Source organism: Bos indicus, chromosome 24 (assembly GCF_029378745.1).
Source record: "Bos indicus isolate NIAB-ARS_2022 breed Sahiwal x Tharparkar chromosome 24, NIAB-ARS_B.indTharparkar_mat_pri_1.0, whole genome shotgun sequence".
NCBI classification, from domain to species: Eukaryota; Metazoa; Chordata; class Mammalia; order Artiodactyla; family Bovidae; genus Bos; species Bos indicus.
In genome coordinates, this window is record NC_091783.1 from 58,094,228 (window position 1) to 58,107,534 (window position 13,307).

General features: G+C 42.8%; 1 protein-coding gene, 1 long non-coding RNA gene and 1 pseudogene across 8 annotated transcripts in view; 2 read left to right on the plus strand and 1 right to left on the minus strand.

The window, feature by feature from the left end:
• The window catches only part of ALPK2 (alpha kinase 2), a 143,142-nt gene extending 137,903 nt beyond the window's left edge, over window positions 1-5,239 (minus strand). For all 7 annotated transcript variants that reach the window (XR_011563863.1, XR_011563865.1, XR_011563864.1 and 4 more), the window contains exon 1: window positions 5,109-5,239. The gene's annotated coding sequence lies outside the window, so the exon portion shown is untranslated. The remainder of the gene's footprint in view (window positions 1-5,108) is intronic.
• LOC109577737 (uncharacterized) overlaps window positions 1-10,009 on the plus strand; it is a 51,947-nt gene extending 41,938 nt beyond the window's left edge. Inside the window, exons 3-4 of the long non-coding RNA XR_002183569.2 lie at window positions 3,542-6,023; window positions 6,126-10,009. This is a non-coding gene — a long non-coding RNA (uncharacterized lncRNA). The remainder of the gene's footprint in view (window positions 1-3,541; window positions 6,024-6,125) is intronic.
• A 792-nt stretch (window positions 10,010-10,801) lies between these two features.
• Window positions 10,802-12,376, plus strand: LOC109577684 (BET1 homolog pseudogene; annotated as a pseudogene).
• The last annotated feature ends 931 nt before the right edge of the window (window positions 12,377-13,307 follow it).

Genomic DNA, 13,307 nt, shown 5'->3' on the forward strand with positions numbered 1-13,307 from the left:
TTCCATTCCAGAATAGAACCATTTTGTAGAAGGGCTTTCCAGGTGTCTCCATGGGAAAGAATCCACCTGCCAAGTAGGAGATGCAGGTCAGGAAGGTCCCCTGGAGAAGGAAATGATAACCCACTCCAGTGTTCCTGCCTGGGAAATCTCATGGACAGAGAAGCTTGGCAGACTCCAGTCCATGGGGTCACAAACAGTCAGACATGACTAAGTGACTGAGCACATCCTAAACCTTTGAAGCGTGAATACTGCCCACTGCCAAACTTAAGCCTAAGGGAGGAGATGGTATGACTTTAGAGGCCTTTCTCCAAAATGTCCAAAATCTCCCGAAGTGGCCACTTGCTTGTCTCCCTAGCTTCATTGCCTCTCTCATCACTCAAACCTGCTGAAGGGTAAGCTAGACGGCCCCCTCCCTGCCTCTGCAGGCTCAGATGGGTCTAAACTGATCAAGTATTCTTGCTGGGTGACTGGTTGCTAAGGTCTAAGCCAATCAGCACATGGGTTTCTGCAGAAAGTTCCACGGTTATCGAGTCAGTGGAAAGCTGAAGTCCTTTGCCCTGCTCTCTAACGAGGAAAAACAAAACATGCAGACCCCAAGGGAGGCTGATACCAGATGAGATTGAGAAAGCCAGCCTAAGGCTGAAACCAAAGCACACAAAACAGCAGAGTCTCCAGAAGTGCGGAGACCAGAGCTGGGGTCCCAACCACACTTCTTGGACTTTATAGTTGGGGGAGCAAGAAGAGCTGATTTTTAATTCCGATGTTCTGATTGTTGTTTTTGACTTTTGATGTTCTAGAAAGCACACGGATGCATCTGTACTTCCCCCTCCCTGGCCCATGGTGTTTGAAATCCCTACCATTCGCCCTCCATTCTCAAGATCTATGTGGACATGCCAGATTACAGACAGAAGTTAAGGATTTAAGATTAGATGGCTTAATCAAAGAATGCTTGTCTAAGAAAGTTCTAGGGATAACTAACCAAACCAACCTAATGAATTTCTGATTTCCATTGGCATCCTGTCTCTTTCTGCCCTTCATGTTTTGTTTGGGGGTTTTTCTGTTGCTGTTGTTATTGTTTCCTTTATAGAATGAGACCACCTTCCATCTCTGTATATTCAAATCCCACCAGTTTCGAACTCCACCGTTAAGTGCTGGCTTGTCCTTGAAACCATCCCGCTAGCCTCAGCTGGAAAAAGCAGCCTCCTCCTCAGTGATGGAGCCCTAACCTAAGCAGGAAAAAGCAGCCCCTCCCAAGTGGTGGACTGCCCACCTCGGTGTGTTCTCCCCACGCTCAGTCTTGCCAGCAGACACGCTCCGCTGCAGGCTGTTTCCCTGCAGGACGCCTGATGGGTTTATCTTTTGTGTTCTCCACAGCTGTTGCTTATTGTGGCTTAGCCTTCTGCATCTGAGAAGTAGGCACGGTTAGTGTTTGAAAAGAACCAGGGCAGAAATTACAGGCCAAAGAAATGGCTAAAGTGGTTCTCAAAGTGTGGTCCCTGGACCACACTGTCAGCCTCACCTGGGAACTTAGCAGAAGTGCAAATACTCGGGACCTTCAGACTCAGAAACTCTGGGGGAGGAACCCAGGAAAACGTGTCTGTACAAGCTCTCTAGATGCTGCTGCACTAAGAGTTTGAGAAGTTTGAGAACCACGGGACTAGAGGAGGGTCTTCAACTACTGACTGAGGAGTGAACGACCCTGGTTTTCTAAGAGCAGGATGGAAGGCCAGGTGGCAATCAAGGTGAGCTGGGTGGCCCCAGAAGTGCTGATAGCAGCCATGGAGGAAATGGCCCTGGGGGGCTAGGTGGTATGCACTCAGCAGTGGATGGTCCGGAACTGATGCTCTTCAGCTTGTGTCCATCTCTTTGCCCTGATGTCCAAAGTCTCCTGGAGGGTGGTCAGGTGGGTGTACATGGGCGGAAACCTCAATGAAGGCTCCAAACATTTTTTAATGCTCTTTCTCTCACATAGTTGGACAATCATCCTTTCATTTTTACCTCCTAAGACAACATGATCACTTTCTTCCAAGCTTCTTTATGTTTCTGAATTTGGGGCAGAATTAAGTGTAAGTTAACAGGGTTCCTTACAAATCTATTGGTAACTCAAGCAAAGAATTTATCCAGAAACCCTGAGATGCCTGGACAAAAGCTGTGGGATATCTCAGTCAAGACCACAAGGGCTACGTATAAAATAGATAACCAATGAGAGCCTGCTGTGTAGCACAGGGAACTCTACTTGATGCTCTATGGTGACCTACATGGGAAGGAAATCCCAAAAAAGAGGAAATATGTGTATATGTATAGTCAATTCACTTTGCTGTTCAGCAGAAATTAACACAACACTGTAAAACAACTATAATAAAAACTTAAGAAAGAGAGCAGGGGAAAATAATAAAGACATGGTTACAGCTCTTCGGAGCTGCCCCATGAGACCTGCTTGTGATTCTTGTCTGCTCCATTCCTCTGAGGCTGTCCCTCCCTCACTCCAAAATAAAGAAGCCACCTGTTCACTACGAACCCTCATCACTGACCTTGAAATCCCAGGCATAGCTCCTGAGATCGCCCCCCGCCCCCCACCAGCTACCGTCTCCACTGAGTCCGACAATGCAGGTTCATTTCTGCATTGAAATGACCGACCGCTCTACAGTACCCATGTCTAGTCAAAAACGGGAACCAGTGCAAGACTCAGCTATAATCTTTGAGGGAAGATGGGTTTGTGCCTAAGTTTCCATACTAATCACAGACATCATCCTGTGTACATAGATTTACCTTTACCTTCCATGCCTATGGATTCATGAAAACCCCCATTTAAATACGGCACGGGGGGCGGGGGTTGGCGGCAAGAATACTGGAGTGGGTTGCCATTCCCTTCTCCAGGAGATCTTCCCGACCCAGGGATTGAACCCAGGTCTCCCGCATTGTAGGCAGACGCTTTACCATCTGAGCCACCAGGGAAGCCAATATGGCACTAATATGTATTAAACAGCACCATCAGATGATGCTGATGAATCTCGACTTAGCTTTTTAGATAGCACATACCCTATCACCCATTTCCAGGCAAAAAATAATTTTTCTTACTTATTGCAGATGCATTCTAAAATATAAACTTTTTTCTTTTGTTCTCAAATGTTTTTAAGTATAGAATTTTCTTCAAAATATATAAATGTCTATGTTGTTTTATCATTGCCCTGGTGTCAAACATGTGTTGTTTCTATTACTTTGATAGTTTATGTTAGGAAAGCATTCTGAAATTTTAGCAAAGAGAGAGCTGTTATTCAGTTGCTCAGTCGTGTCCGACTCTTTGCGACCCCATGGACTGCAGCACACGAGGCTTCCCTGTCCTTCACCATGTCCCAGAGTTTTGGGGTTTTTTTTAACAGTATGAAAAAAAGCAAAGAGAGAGAGAAGCTTTTTAATTAACCAAGGGGAGGAACTAGTCTTTGTGGATAAATTACGATTTGACAGACTCTTTTGGTATATTTGCTCGTGTGATTCCCCCCATCAATCCTGTTAAGGTGGATGTTGTTATCGCCATTTACAGGTGAGAACACTGGAGTTCAGACTGGCTGGAAACTGTGCTAAAGTCGGGATCTGGTTCCAAATCCTGCCTCTGAGCCTGGGCTTGATTCCTCAGCTCCACTCTGCGTCCTGCACCTCCCTCCAGATTAGGACACTCGACGGCATCCTCCTCCCACAGGCTGATAGCTGCATGTAAGTGTGTGTGGGGTGATGGAAAGTAAATTAAATTGGGAGGAGGTCTCTTTTCAAAGTGATGAAAATTAGGAATTCCACCCTACCTAAAAACCTTCCCCAATTGTGACTGCATGTTTTGCAAAGAACTTCAAAGGACAATGGAGTTTGGGAGATGAAATCCATTTAAATTTCTTTTAAATGTGGATTCTAAGATCTGATCATGCTTCTCGATCATCAGTGCCTTTTGCTACAGGATTTGTCCCTCCGTCCATTCAGAAGGCGGCTCACAACATCCAGGGTTTCGGCTCAGAAGCCCAACAGCAAAGGAGCTGGTTCGATCTACCCTTGACTGATATTGCCGGTATAAAACGTTTCTGACCACTCCTGGTTAACTAATCATTCGAAAATGAGGGCTACCTTTACCTGAGAAGAAGGCTGTGGAAGGGAAATAATTACAGCAACAGCAGCTCTAAATGCCGCTCTTATCTATTTTTAAATGCCTGCCAGATGTCTGTAACTGACACCCTTAATCAGTGCTTTGAGTTCAGATGTGTTCATCAGAATGTGACCGTGCTGCTGTTTCATCGATCTTTCTGGGGTTGATTTTTTTGTCTTCAATTTTCAAAAACATCCTAGTTAGCAACTCAAGTACAGTGTCATGCCAACAGTTAACAATACTGTTTTCTTTTTCTTCCATTTTGGTTTTGTTTGCTTTATTTTTTTTTAACAATATGGTTTTGTGCACTTAAACATGTATTAAGACAGTAGATCTCAAATATTCTTACCCCAGTTTTTAAAAAGGAAAGAAAACCTGTTTCAAAGACTCAGTGAATGTTTACACCGGCCATTTTGAAATGCCTGAGAGCTGTGCAGCAGCTTTCATTCCTGTCATCAGACAAGGGACCGCTGGGTCCCTTCTCAAAGTTATTCCCATAAAAGGAATAACTTTTGACTGAAACACTCAAATATATCAGGCAGAAGTACCGACGGGGGAGTTGCGTCACCTGGGTCGTTACCTCAGATTTTTATGGTATTTTTCTTTGCAAAGCCTTCACAAATCATTCTTTTCATTCATCCTTAATGTTTATTTTTTTCCTAATTATTGAGATAGCCATGAGGTGAAAGAATCTTTTAAAATGGTTGTCAAGCCAAAATGGTCATTTAAAAAAAATAATAATAATAGATTTGCAAAAGTGTCAGAATGGACTGAAATGAAACAAACAAAAAAAAGGAGCATTAGGCCACTTGAAAACCCTGCAATGTACCCAAGCATGCTCTGTAGACCCTACTCATTTCATCCTGTTCTAGTTCCTAAGGAAACAGGGGGCTTAGTTCCCTTTTGCAGAAACTGTAAACAACGGCAGATGTAAAGCACAGCCACTCCTTATGTTAAAAACCAGAGCCTGGATACTTACTTTTCAATACTTTCTGTCCAGGAGGCGTGTCAGGAGGGCCAGCTCGGCTGTGGGTCCCCAGACTGTGTGCCAGGCATTGAGTGGGCGTCCCTGTTCCCGGGACAGGGGACACGGAGGAGTGACAGGGTTCGGGGTCTTTTCCCAAGTTTTTCAAAGCACAGTTGGGTCTGCTTCCAGGAAAGCTCCTGTCTTCCTAAGAGGGAAAATTCCGTGCCCAGGGACGTTCTGGAAGAAGAGCATGTTTTTTTTTTTTCCCTGCCCCCGAATGAACTAGGTCATTGCTGAAGCTGGAGAATATTTTTTAGCATCACAGTGATGAAACTTGAGGGCTGTTTCTGCAGAAGGTGTGACCCTTGTTGACGCTGCCGGGGAGGCCCTGGCAGAGGGGCCTGGTGAAACGCAGCCCCGGGCGAGCTGATGAAACGCAGACAAGCTGTCCCTGATGGCTCGGAGACAGCCGCGTTTGGCAGAGCCCGTGCCAGACCTCAGGTTCAGGTGCTCGTCTCAGAAAAGCAGGATCTCGCTGCCTGATAAGGTGATCAAGGCCACAGGAGCATCAGCAGTTCTCCCACCAAGGCTATCAGGCACTTGAAACACACATAGGAAACCCAAAGTGGGGGAGGGGAAGGGAGGAGGGCAGGCAAAAAATAAGAGTCATATGTTATTTATTTAGAACTGGCATCACCATCACTCTGAAGTTCTCTGAGAAAAGCAGAAGCCACAGGAAGGCAGGCTCCACCCTGCTCCCCCCGTGGTCCCCTCCTCGCTCCCAAACACCCCTTTCTCTCATACACACAAACACACACACTCACACATGCACACACGTGCACATTCTCTGTCTACTTTGATTGCCAGAGTAAGAAGAAAAGAGAGGAAGACCAGAAGAAATCCAGAGAAGAATTGCCATGAGCCCTGGTTTGTTTGTTTGTTTTTTTTTTTTCCAAATTATCAAGAATCGTTCTTGCTGTCAAAGTGGGTTTTGTAACATGGGCATTTCTCTTCTTGAATTTTGTCCAGTTCCAAGAAAGAACATAGAAAAATCCAGAAGTATCGCTGTGTAACCACTTTGCCGCTTTGCAAAAGTATTTTAATGCACTGTACCTGGAAACTGACAGCTTAGATGGAAACCTTTTACGAGACTCACAGCTAAAATTAGCAGCTTCAAGTGGGTGACTTTGAAAGGGACACAACTGCAAATACTCACTCCCTACTGAGCGTTATAATCCTCAAAAGCGAATTGTTTTAACACAGCACAGCGTGTGTGTCGCTATGCTTGGGTGGAATGTAACTTCTCACAAGATGAAAAATCATCATCTAAATTATTAGGTATCAAGGGTACTGTTGATGTGCTCTGTTTATTTCACTTGTACCTTCATTTGAGAAGAAAGATACTGAAAACTCAGAGACTTTAAAATAATGACTGTCTCTTGGGGAACACGTTTCCATTAAATGCAACAGAATGTAGAAATCACCACGTATTTGTGAATGTGGATATCCACTGGTTTTATTTAAAGCCTGATCCTCTTCACAGCAGAAAGTCATTTCCAGATAAGAGGAGATAATGTTAAGGTGACAGTGAAGAGAGAAAGAGGTTGTGATGATAAAAAAGTAAAAGTATCACACATAGCATGACAGGATAAACCCAACAGAGTAGACAAATGTGATGTGATCTTGAAAGAAGAGTTGCCTGGGAATTCTTAAATGGAAAAGTTGACATTATGAAATTTAATTTTGGTCTTCACAAACAATTTGAAAGACAAGCTCCCTCAACTCCTACCATCCACCCCCTAGCAAAATAAATTTAAGGAGCAGAGAATTTAAATATATATATATATATATACACGGGACTTCCGTAGTGGCTCAGATGGGAAAGAATCTCCCTGCAACTCAGGTGATTCAGGTTCAATCCCTGGGCTGGGAAGATCCCCTGGAGAAGGGAATGGCTACCCACTCTAGTATTCTTGCCTGGATACACACACACACACACACACACACACACACACACACACACACACACATAATGGATTAGCCATCTCATTAGCCTGCAGCCATCGAATTTCTGACGTTGGTATTAAACTCAGGCCGGGTCACTGTTCTGAACTTTTTATGACTATCCGAAGGAGAAAGAATAGGAGGGATGTTGAAGAGAAAAAAAGGAAGGCATATATTTGTGTCTCTCGCATAGCATCAGAAATATGTGAGTTTGTGATTAAAAATAAAGACATAAGAATGTTTGGCATCATATCAAGTGAAGTAGTATGGAATAGAGAAAATGGTTAAGTAAGCTGTTTATCTAAAGCTGCAGGAGAAGGAAGAAAACTCTCTTCACGTGAGAGATTTTTCATCTAAGGAGCAGAGTTGGAAGTGTATTTTTTATCAGATGCCATTTAATTGCTTCTCTGAAAGGCTTTTGAGGCTGTTTTAGTTTCTTGGCATGTGGAATGAATGGGTGCCATGCGACGTACTGGCCACTCTGGGCTCACTGGGGAAGGGGACCTAGTCAGTTTCCCACACGTCTGAACATTTCAAGCAAATCCAGACGGTCCTTTAGCTGCTCTCTGCTCCCATAACTTGGGCTTGAATTGGTCCGTGAGGGGTTTATCGCTCACCTTATCCCTCCTGGCACAGGAGGTCTTCGAATGCTCGCGTCTAACGGTCTGAGTGACGGATGCCCTTCCCAGCACAGCACATTCTTGGCTGAGCTTGGGTACCAACCACATGTCAGGTCAGATCAGATTTTCTGCCAGGGTCCTCGGGCCAAGCTGGAACTGAGCAGGTCAGTCCAGCTTGCAGGGACATGTGTGGGGAGAGTCCCCCGCTGTGGAGAGCAGCACTTCACCCCATCCAGGGTCCAGGGACTCTCAGAGCTTCTGCAGTATGTGCAGTTCCTCGTTCAGTGGACCTGACCCAAGTCAGGCCTTTGTGACCTGCATTCAGTTCCCTCTATATTAAAGGGCTGCTAGTCACTCACGGAGAAGGCAATGGCACCCCACTCCAGTACTCTTGCCTGGAAAATCCCATGGACGGAGGAGCCTGGTAGGCTCCAGTCCATGGGGTGGCTAAGAGTCGGGCACGACTGAGCGACTTCACTTTCACTTTTCACTTTCATGCATTGGAGAAGGAAATGGCAACCCACTCCAGTGTTCTTGCCTGGAGAATCCCATGGATGGAGGAGCCTAGTGGGCTGCCATCTATGGGGTCGCACAGAGTCAGACACGACTGAAGTGACTTAGCAGCAGCAGCAGTCACTCAGGTCACTTGGGCTTCTCAGGGGGCTCTGCGGGTAAAGAATCCGCCTGCCAAGGAAGGAGATGCAGGTTCCATCCCTGGGTTAGGAAGATCCCCTGGAGGAGGAAATGGCAACCCTCTCCAGTATTCTTGTCTGGAAAATTCCTTGGATGGAGGAACCTGGCGGTCTACAGTCCTGTGGTTGCAAAAGAGTCGGACACAACTGAGCAACTGAGCACATGCAGTCACTTAAGTAGGTCAATTCCACAAGTATTCCTTTCCCTCAAGTACAGAAGCGAAAGAACTAGTAATGTTCACAGAACACCTTACAGAAGCATTTAATCCAAACTTCCCTGGCAGTTCAGTGGTTAAGACCCCATGCTTCCAATGCAGAGAGCACAGGTTTGATCCCTGATCGGGGAACAAGGATCCCACATGCCATGGGATGTGGTCAAAAATAATACATAAATAAATAAATAAAAATAGCATAAAATAATAGCAATGTATAAGACAAGGGGAAACTGTTACTATATTAGGAGTTTATGATTAACATGTACACATATCAATAACCTCAGATATGCAGATGACACCACCCTTATGGCAGAAAGTGAAGAGGAACTAAAAAGCCTCTTGATGAAAGTGAAAGAGGAGAGTGAAAACGTTGGCTTAAAGCTCAACATTCAGAAAACGAAGATCATGGCATCTGGTCCCATCACTTCATGGGAAATAGATGGGGAAACAGTGGAAACAGTGTCAGACTTTATTTTTTTGGGCTCCAAAATCACTGCAGATGGTGACTGCAGCCATGAAATTAAAAGACGCTTACTCCTTGGAAGGAAAGTTATGACCAACCTACATAGCATATTGAAAAGCAGAGACATTACTTTGCCAACAAAGGTCCATCTAGTCAAGGCTATGGTTTTTCCAGTGGTCATGTATGGATGTGAGAGTTGGACTGTGAAGAAAGCTGAATGCCGAAGAATTGGTGCTTTTGAACTGTCATGTTGGAGGACTCTTCAGAGTCCCTTGTACAGCAAGGAGATCCAACCAGTCCATTCTAAAGGAGATCAGACCTGGGTGTTCTTTGGAAGGACTGATGCTGGAGCTGAAACTCCAGTACTTTGGCCACCTCATGCGAAGAGTTGACTCATTGGAAAAGGCTCTGATGCTGGGAGGGATTGGGGGCAAGAGAAGAAGGGGACGACAGAGGATGAGATGGCTGGGTGGCATCACTGACTCAATGGACATGAGTTTGAGTGAACTCCGGGAGTTGGTGATGGACAGAGAGGCCTAGTGTGCTGCAATTCATGGGGTCGCAAAGAGTTGGACACAACTGAGCGACTGAACTGAACTGAACTGAACTGAACACACTACCATATATAAAACAATCAACAAAGACCTACTCGATAGCACAGGGAACTCTACTCAATATTCTATGATAATCTAAATGGGAAAAGAATCTGAAAAATAATAGATACATGTATACGTGTACCTGAAACTAACAAAGCATTATAAATCAACTATGTGCACAGCCATTCAGTCGTGTCTGACTGTTTGTGACCCCCTGGACTATAGTCCATCAGGCTTCTCTGTCCATGGAATTTCCCAAGCAGGAATACTGGAATGGGTTGCCATTTCCTTCCTCAGTAAATCAACTATATTCCAATATAAAATTTAAAAAAAAAAATTTAAGAAGTATTTAATACATCTTGTTCATAAAGTACCTAATACAGCTACCTAAAACCGCAAGAATCAAAACCAGGTTAAAATTCAATTTCACTGTGTAGGACAATCTAAGTACCCAAAAAAAAAAAAAAAAAACCCAAACCTCTATGATAAGATTTTAGCACAGTTATTCCTATGCTTCAGTTTCACTTCAAAACAGTCACCAAAAAAAGTATTACAACTGTCAGAATAGGAGAATATATCAATTTTTACAAATTTATAGATTGAGCCCTAGGCCCAATTTCACAAATACTAAGTCAAATTAATTATTTGATTGGTGTATGGAAGTTTAAATTTTTAAAAATATTTGTGTATGGTATGTATATTAAGTATTTTACAAACGTTTCATTTTAAGGCTTTCCTTCTGATTATCAGAGTAAAATGTACTCATTACTAAAAATTTCTGATATTTTTATTTAAAAAATTTTAGATCTCCCACAACCCAAAGATAACTACCATTTTGGTGTATCTCCTTCTGCTCTTGTATTTTCTCTTTGTGCATTTTTTATGCTTTCTTTTCTCTTGTTTGTTTGTCGGGTTTTGTTACTTAACATGGGCCTGTCGTTCAGAATTCTTTAGCCTACACACTGTTCTGTCGGATGAATGTGTTATACTACTTTGTGTAGCCAGTGTGCTAATCCTAGATACTTAGGTTGCTTATGCATTTTTGCTTTTATAAACCTTTGGGCACATCGCTCTAGTCTAAGGATAGGATGTTAAAAGAGGCACCAAGGGACTGATGTCGTGGCACATTGGAGGAAGCAGTTGCTGTTTCTCCGGGCCCTGGTCCTGAGGACGCAGTCCAGGTGGTCCCTGGCCTCTTCCTACCCACCCCTCTGCCCTCTGGCAGGTTGAGCAGTGCAGGCCTGGGTGAAGGAGTACCCCCTGGCAAGTATGGGAACTATGGCTATCCTAATAGTGGGCATAGTACCTGTGAAGAGGAGAATGAGAGATTCACGGAAAGTCTGAGAAACAAAGTAACTGCGATAAAATCTCTTTCCATCGAAACAGGGCATGAAGTTAAACATCAAAATAAATTATTAGTTGAAATGGATTCACGGTTTGATTCTACAACTGGATTTATAGGTAAAACTTTGGGAAAACTGAAGCTTTTATCCAGAGGGAGCCAGACGAAGTTGCTGTGCTGTGATGCTATTCTCATTGTTTGTCTTTTTTGTCATTCACTGGATTATTAAACTGAGGTGATACAAGTCAGTGTGAGTTTGGAATTTGTTCCAACTTAACAGCTTGGAGTACCACATCAGTAAAAAAAAATCAGCATCAAAACATTTCCAAATTTCAGCTACTATGGCTCGTCCCATCAAAGAGGGCTGAATCTTGTTTTATAAATCGATAATACAGTGCTCTTTGGATACTGTTTCTTAATGATTCACTTTTTGCCCCTATTTTCAGGGTACTGAGATGTTCTGAGGTTCACTCTGGCCCTACCAATTTTTTCCTGTTTTTTGCTGTGAGATTAAAGAGCAGTTATAAAATTCTGTTGTGACCATAAATGTAGGTTTCTGTTCCACATAAAGAACTTCGTGAGAGAGCAGTAGTGCCTAGAGAGCCTGGTGCTGTGCTCCTGAGGTGGAGAGCGAGTCTGTGATGGATGGGGAGTGTGTTCCTGAACTGTCATCACCCCAGTGTTGTACTCTTCTTCCCTCCTTTATTTTGTTTAAATTGTAGGCTGTTTTGGTTTTTTTTTTTACCTACAGTTTTCCTAATAATTTTTGATGATATGACTCTTCTTCCCCTCCTCTACCCAAGGACCTCAGTCTTTACTAAAACGTGTTATTTTGGCATATTTCTAGTAGGATCCAAAACAAATATGTACCAGTATAGTTGTCATTTTATATTAACTTTATATATATATATATGACATTGACTTGGCTTATAATAATTTTATGATTTTAGCCCCTTAGGCCATTTGGTTATCATTTATGACAGAATAATGTGAAGCTAAAGTAATTGCTAAGCTCTGAATGGAAATAAAATGTTCAGGAAAAGTAGTTGCCTCTGCTTTATTATGTGCTCAAAATAAATATTGGAAATACTCAGACATTGAACTTGGGGTTAAGGACACTGTTGTTTTAATCCAATGTATTTGTTTACAGGAAACAAAATGCAAAACTGGACTGCTAGGTAGATGTCAAAATGGTGTGAGATTGTCTGTATTGCTACTGTTCTGGAATTTGCTCATTTATGGGCTTCAAAAATAAAATTTTTAATAAAAGTTTTTAAAAAGTGGCATCAAGGGATCAAAAGTTACAAAGATTTTAAGGTTTTGAAATATACTGCCAAACAAAACTCCATCAGTTGTACTGCGTTTTGTCTGCACCAGCATGAGGGAGCCTGCCCATCTTACTTCGAGAGCAGTAACTCTTGGCACTGAACACTATTACTGACAACATTTCTGCCAATCTTAGAAGCAGAATTTCTTCGATTGCCAATGAGGTTAAGTAGTGTTTTACAAGTCATTTGGACCTTCTTTCATGAGTTGAATTTTCAGTTTCTGGGGTCAGCTTTGCTTGTTGAGTGTTTTCCTTTTGCACATATTAAAAACACTTCTTAAATAATTTGCTACAAATAAGCTCTATCTTCCAATTGGTGGTTTTGACACATAGACGTTATGAATTTGTGAAGTCTTGAAATGTAGAAGCTATGAATTTTTATTTAATAAAAGCTATGCAGGAAGGAGGAAAAGGGAGTTGGTTTTTTTTTTTTTTAAGAGTACAGGGTTTCAGTTTTGCAAGATGAAAGTTTTGAAGAGGTATTTGACAACAGTGTGAATATACTTACCACTACTACATTGCACACTTAAAAATGGTTAACGTGAAAATTTTTATGTTATTTTTTAACCACAATCTTTAAAAAGCAATCTTTTTCTTGTGGTTTCTTCCTTTGCTTATAAAGCCCTGTTTCTATATGCACTTTTCTACTACCCCATACTACCCCATGGCAGAGTAGAGAGTAGTAATGCACACTTCATGGCAAATAGATGGGGAAACAGTGGAAACAGTGACAGACCTTATTTTCTTGGGCTGCAAAATCACTGTGGATGGTGACTGCAGCCATGAAATTAAAAGACACGTGCTTTTGGAAGAAAAGCTGTGACAAACCTAGACAGCATATTAAAAAGCAGAGACGTTACTTTGCCTACAAAGGTCCATCTAGTCAAAGCTATGGTTTTTCCAGTAGTCATGTGTAGATGTGAGAACTGAACAGTAAAAAAGGCTGAGCACC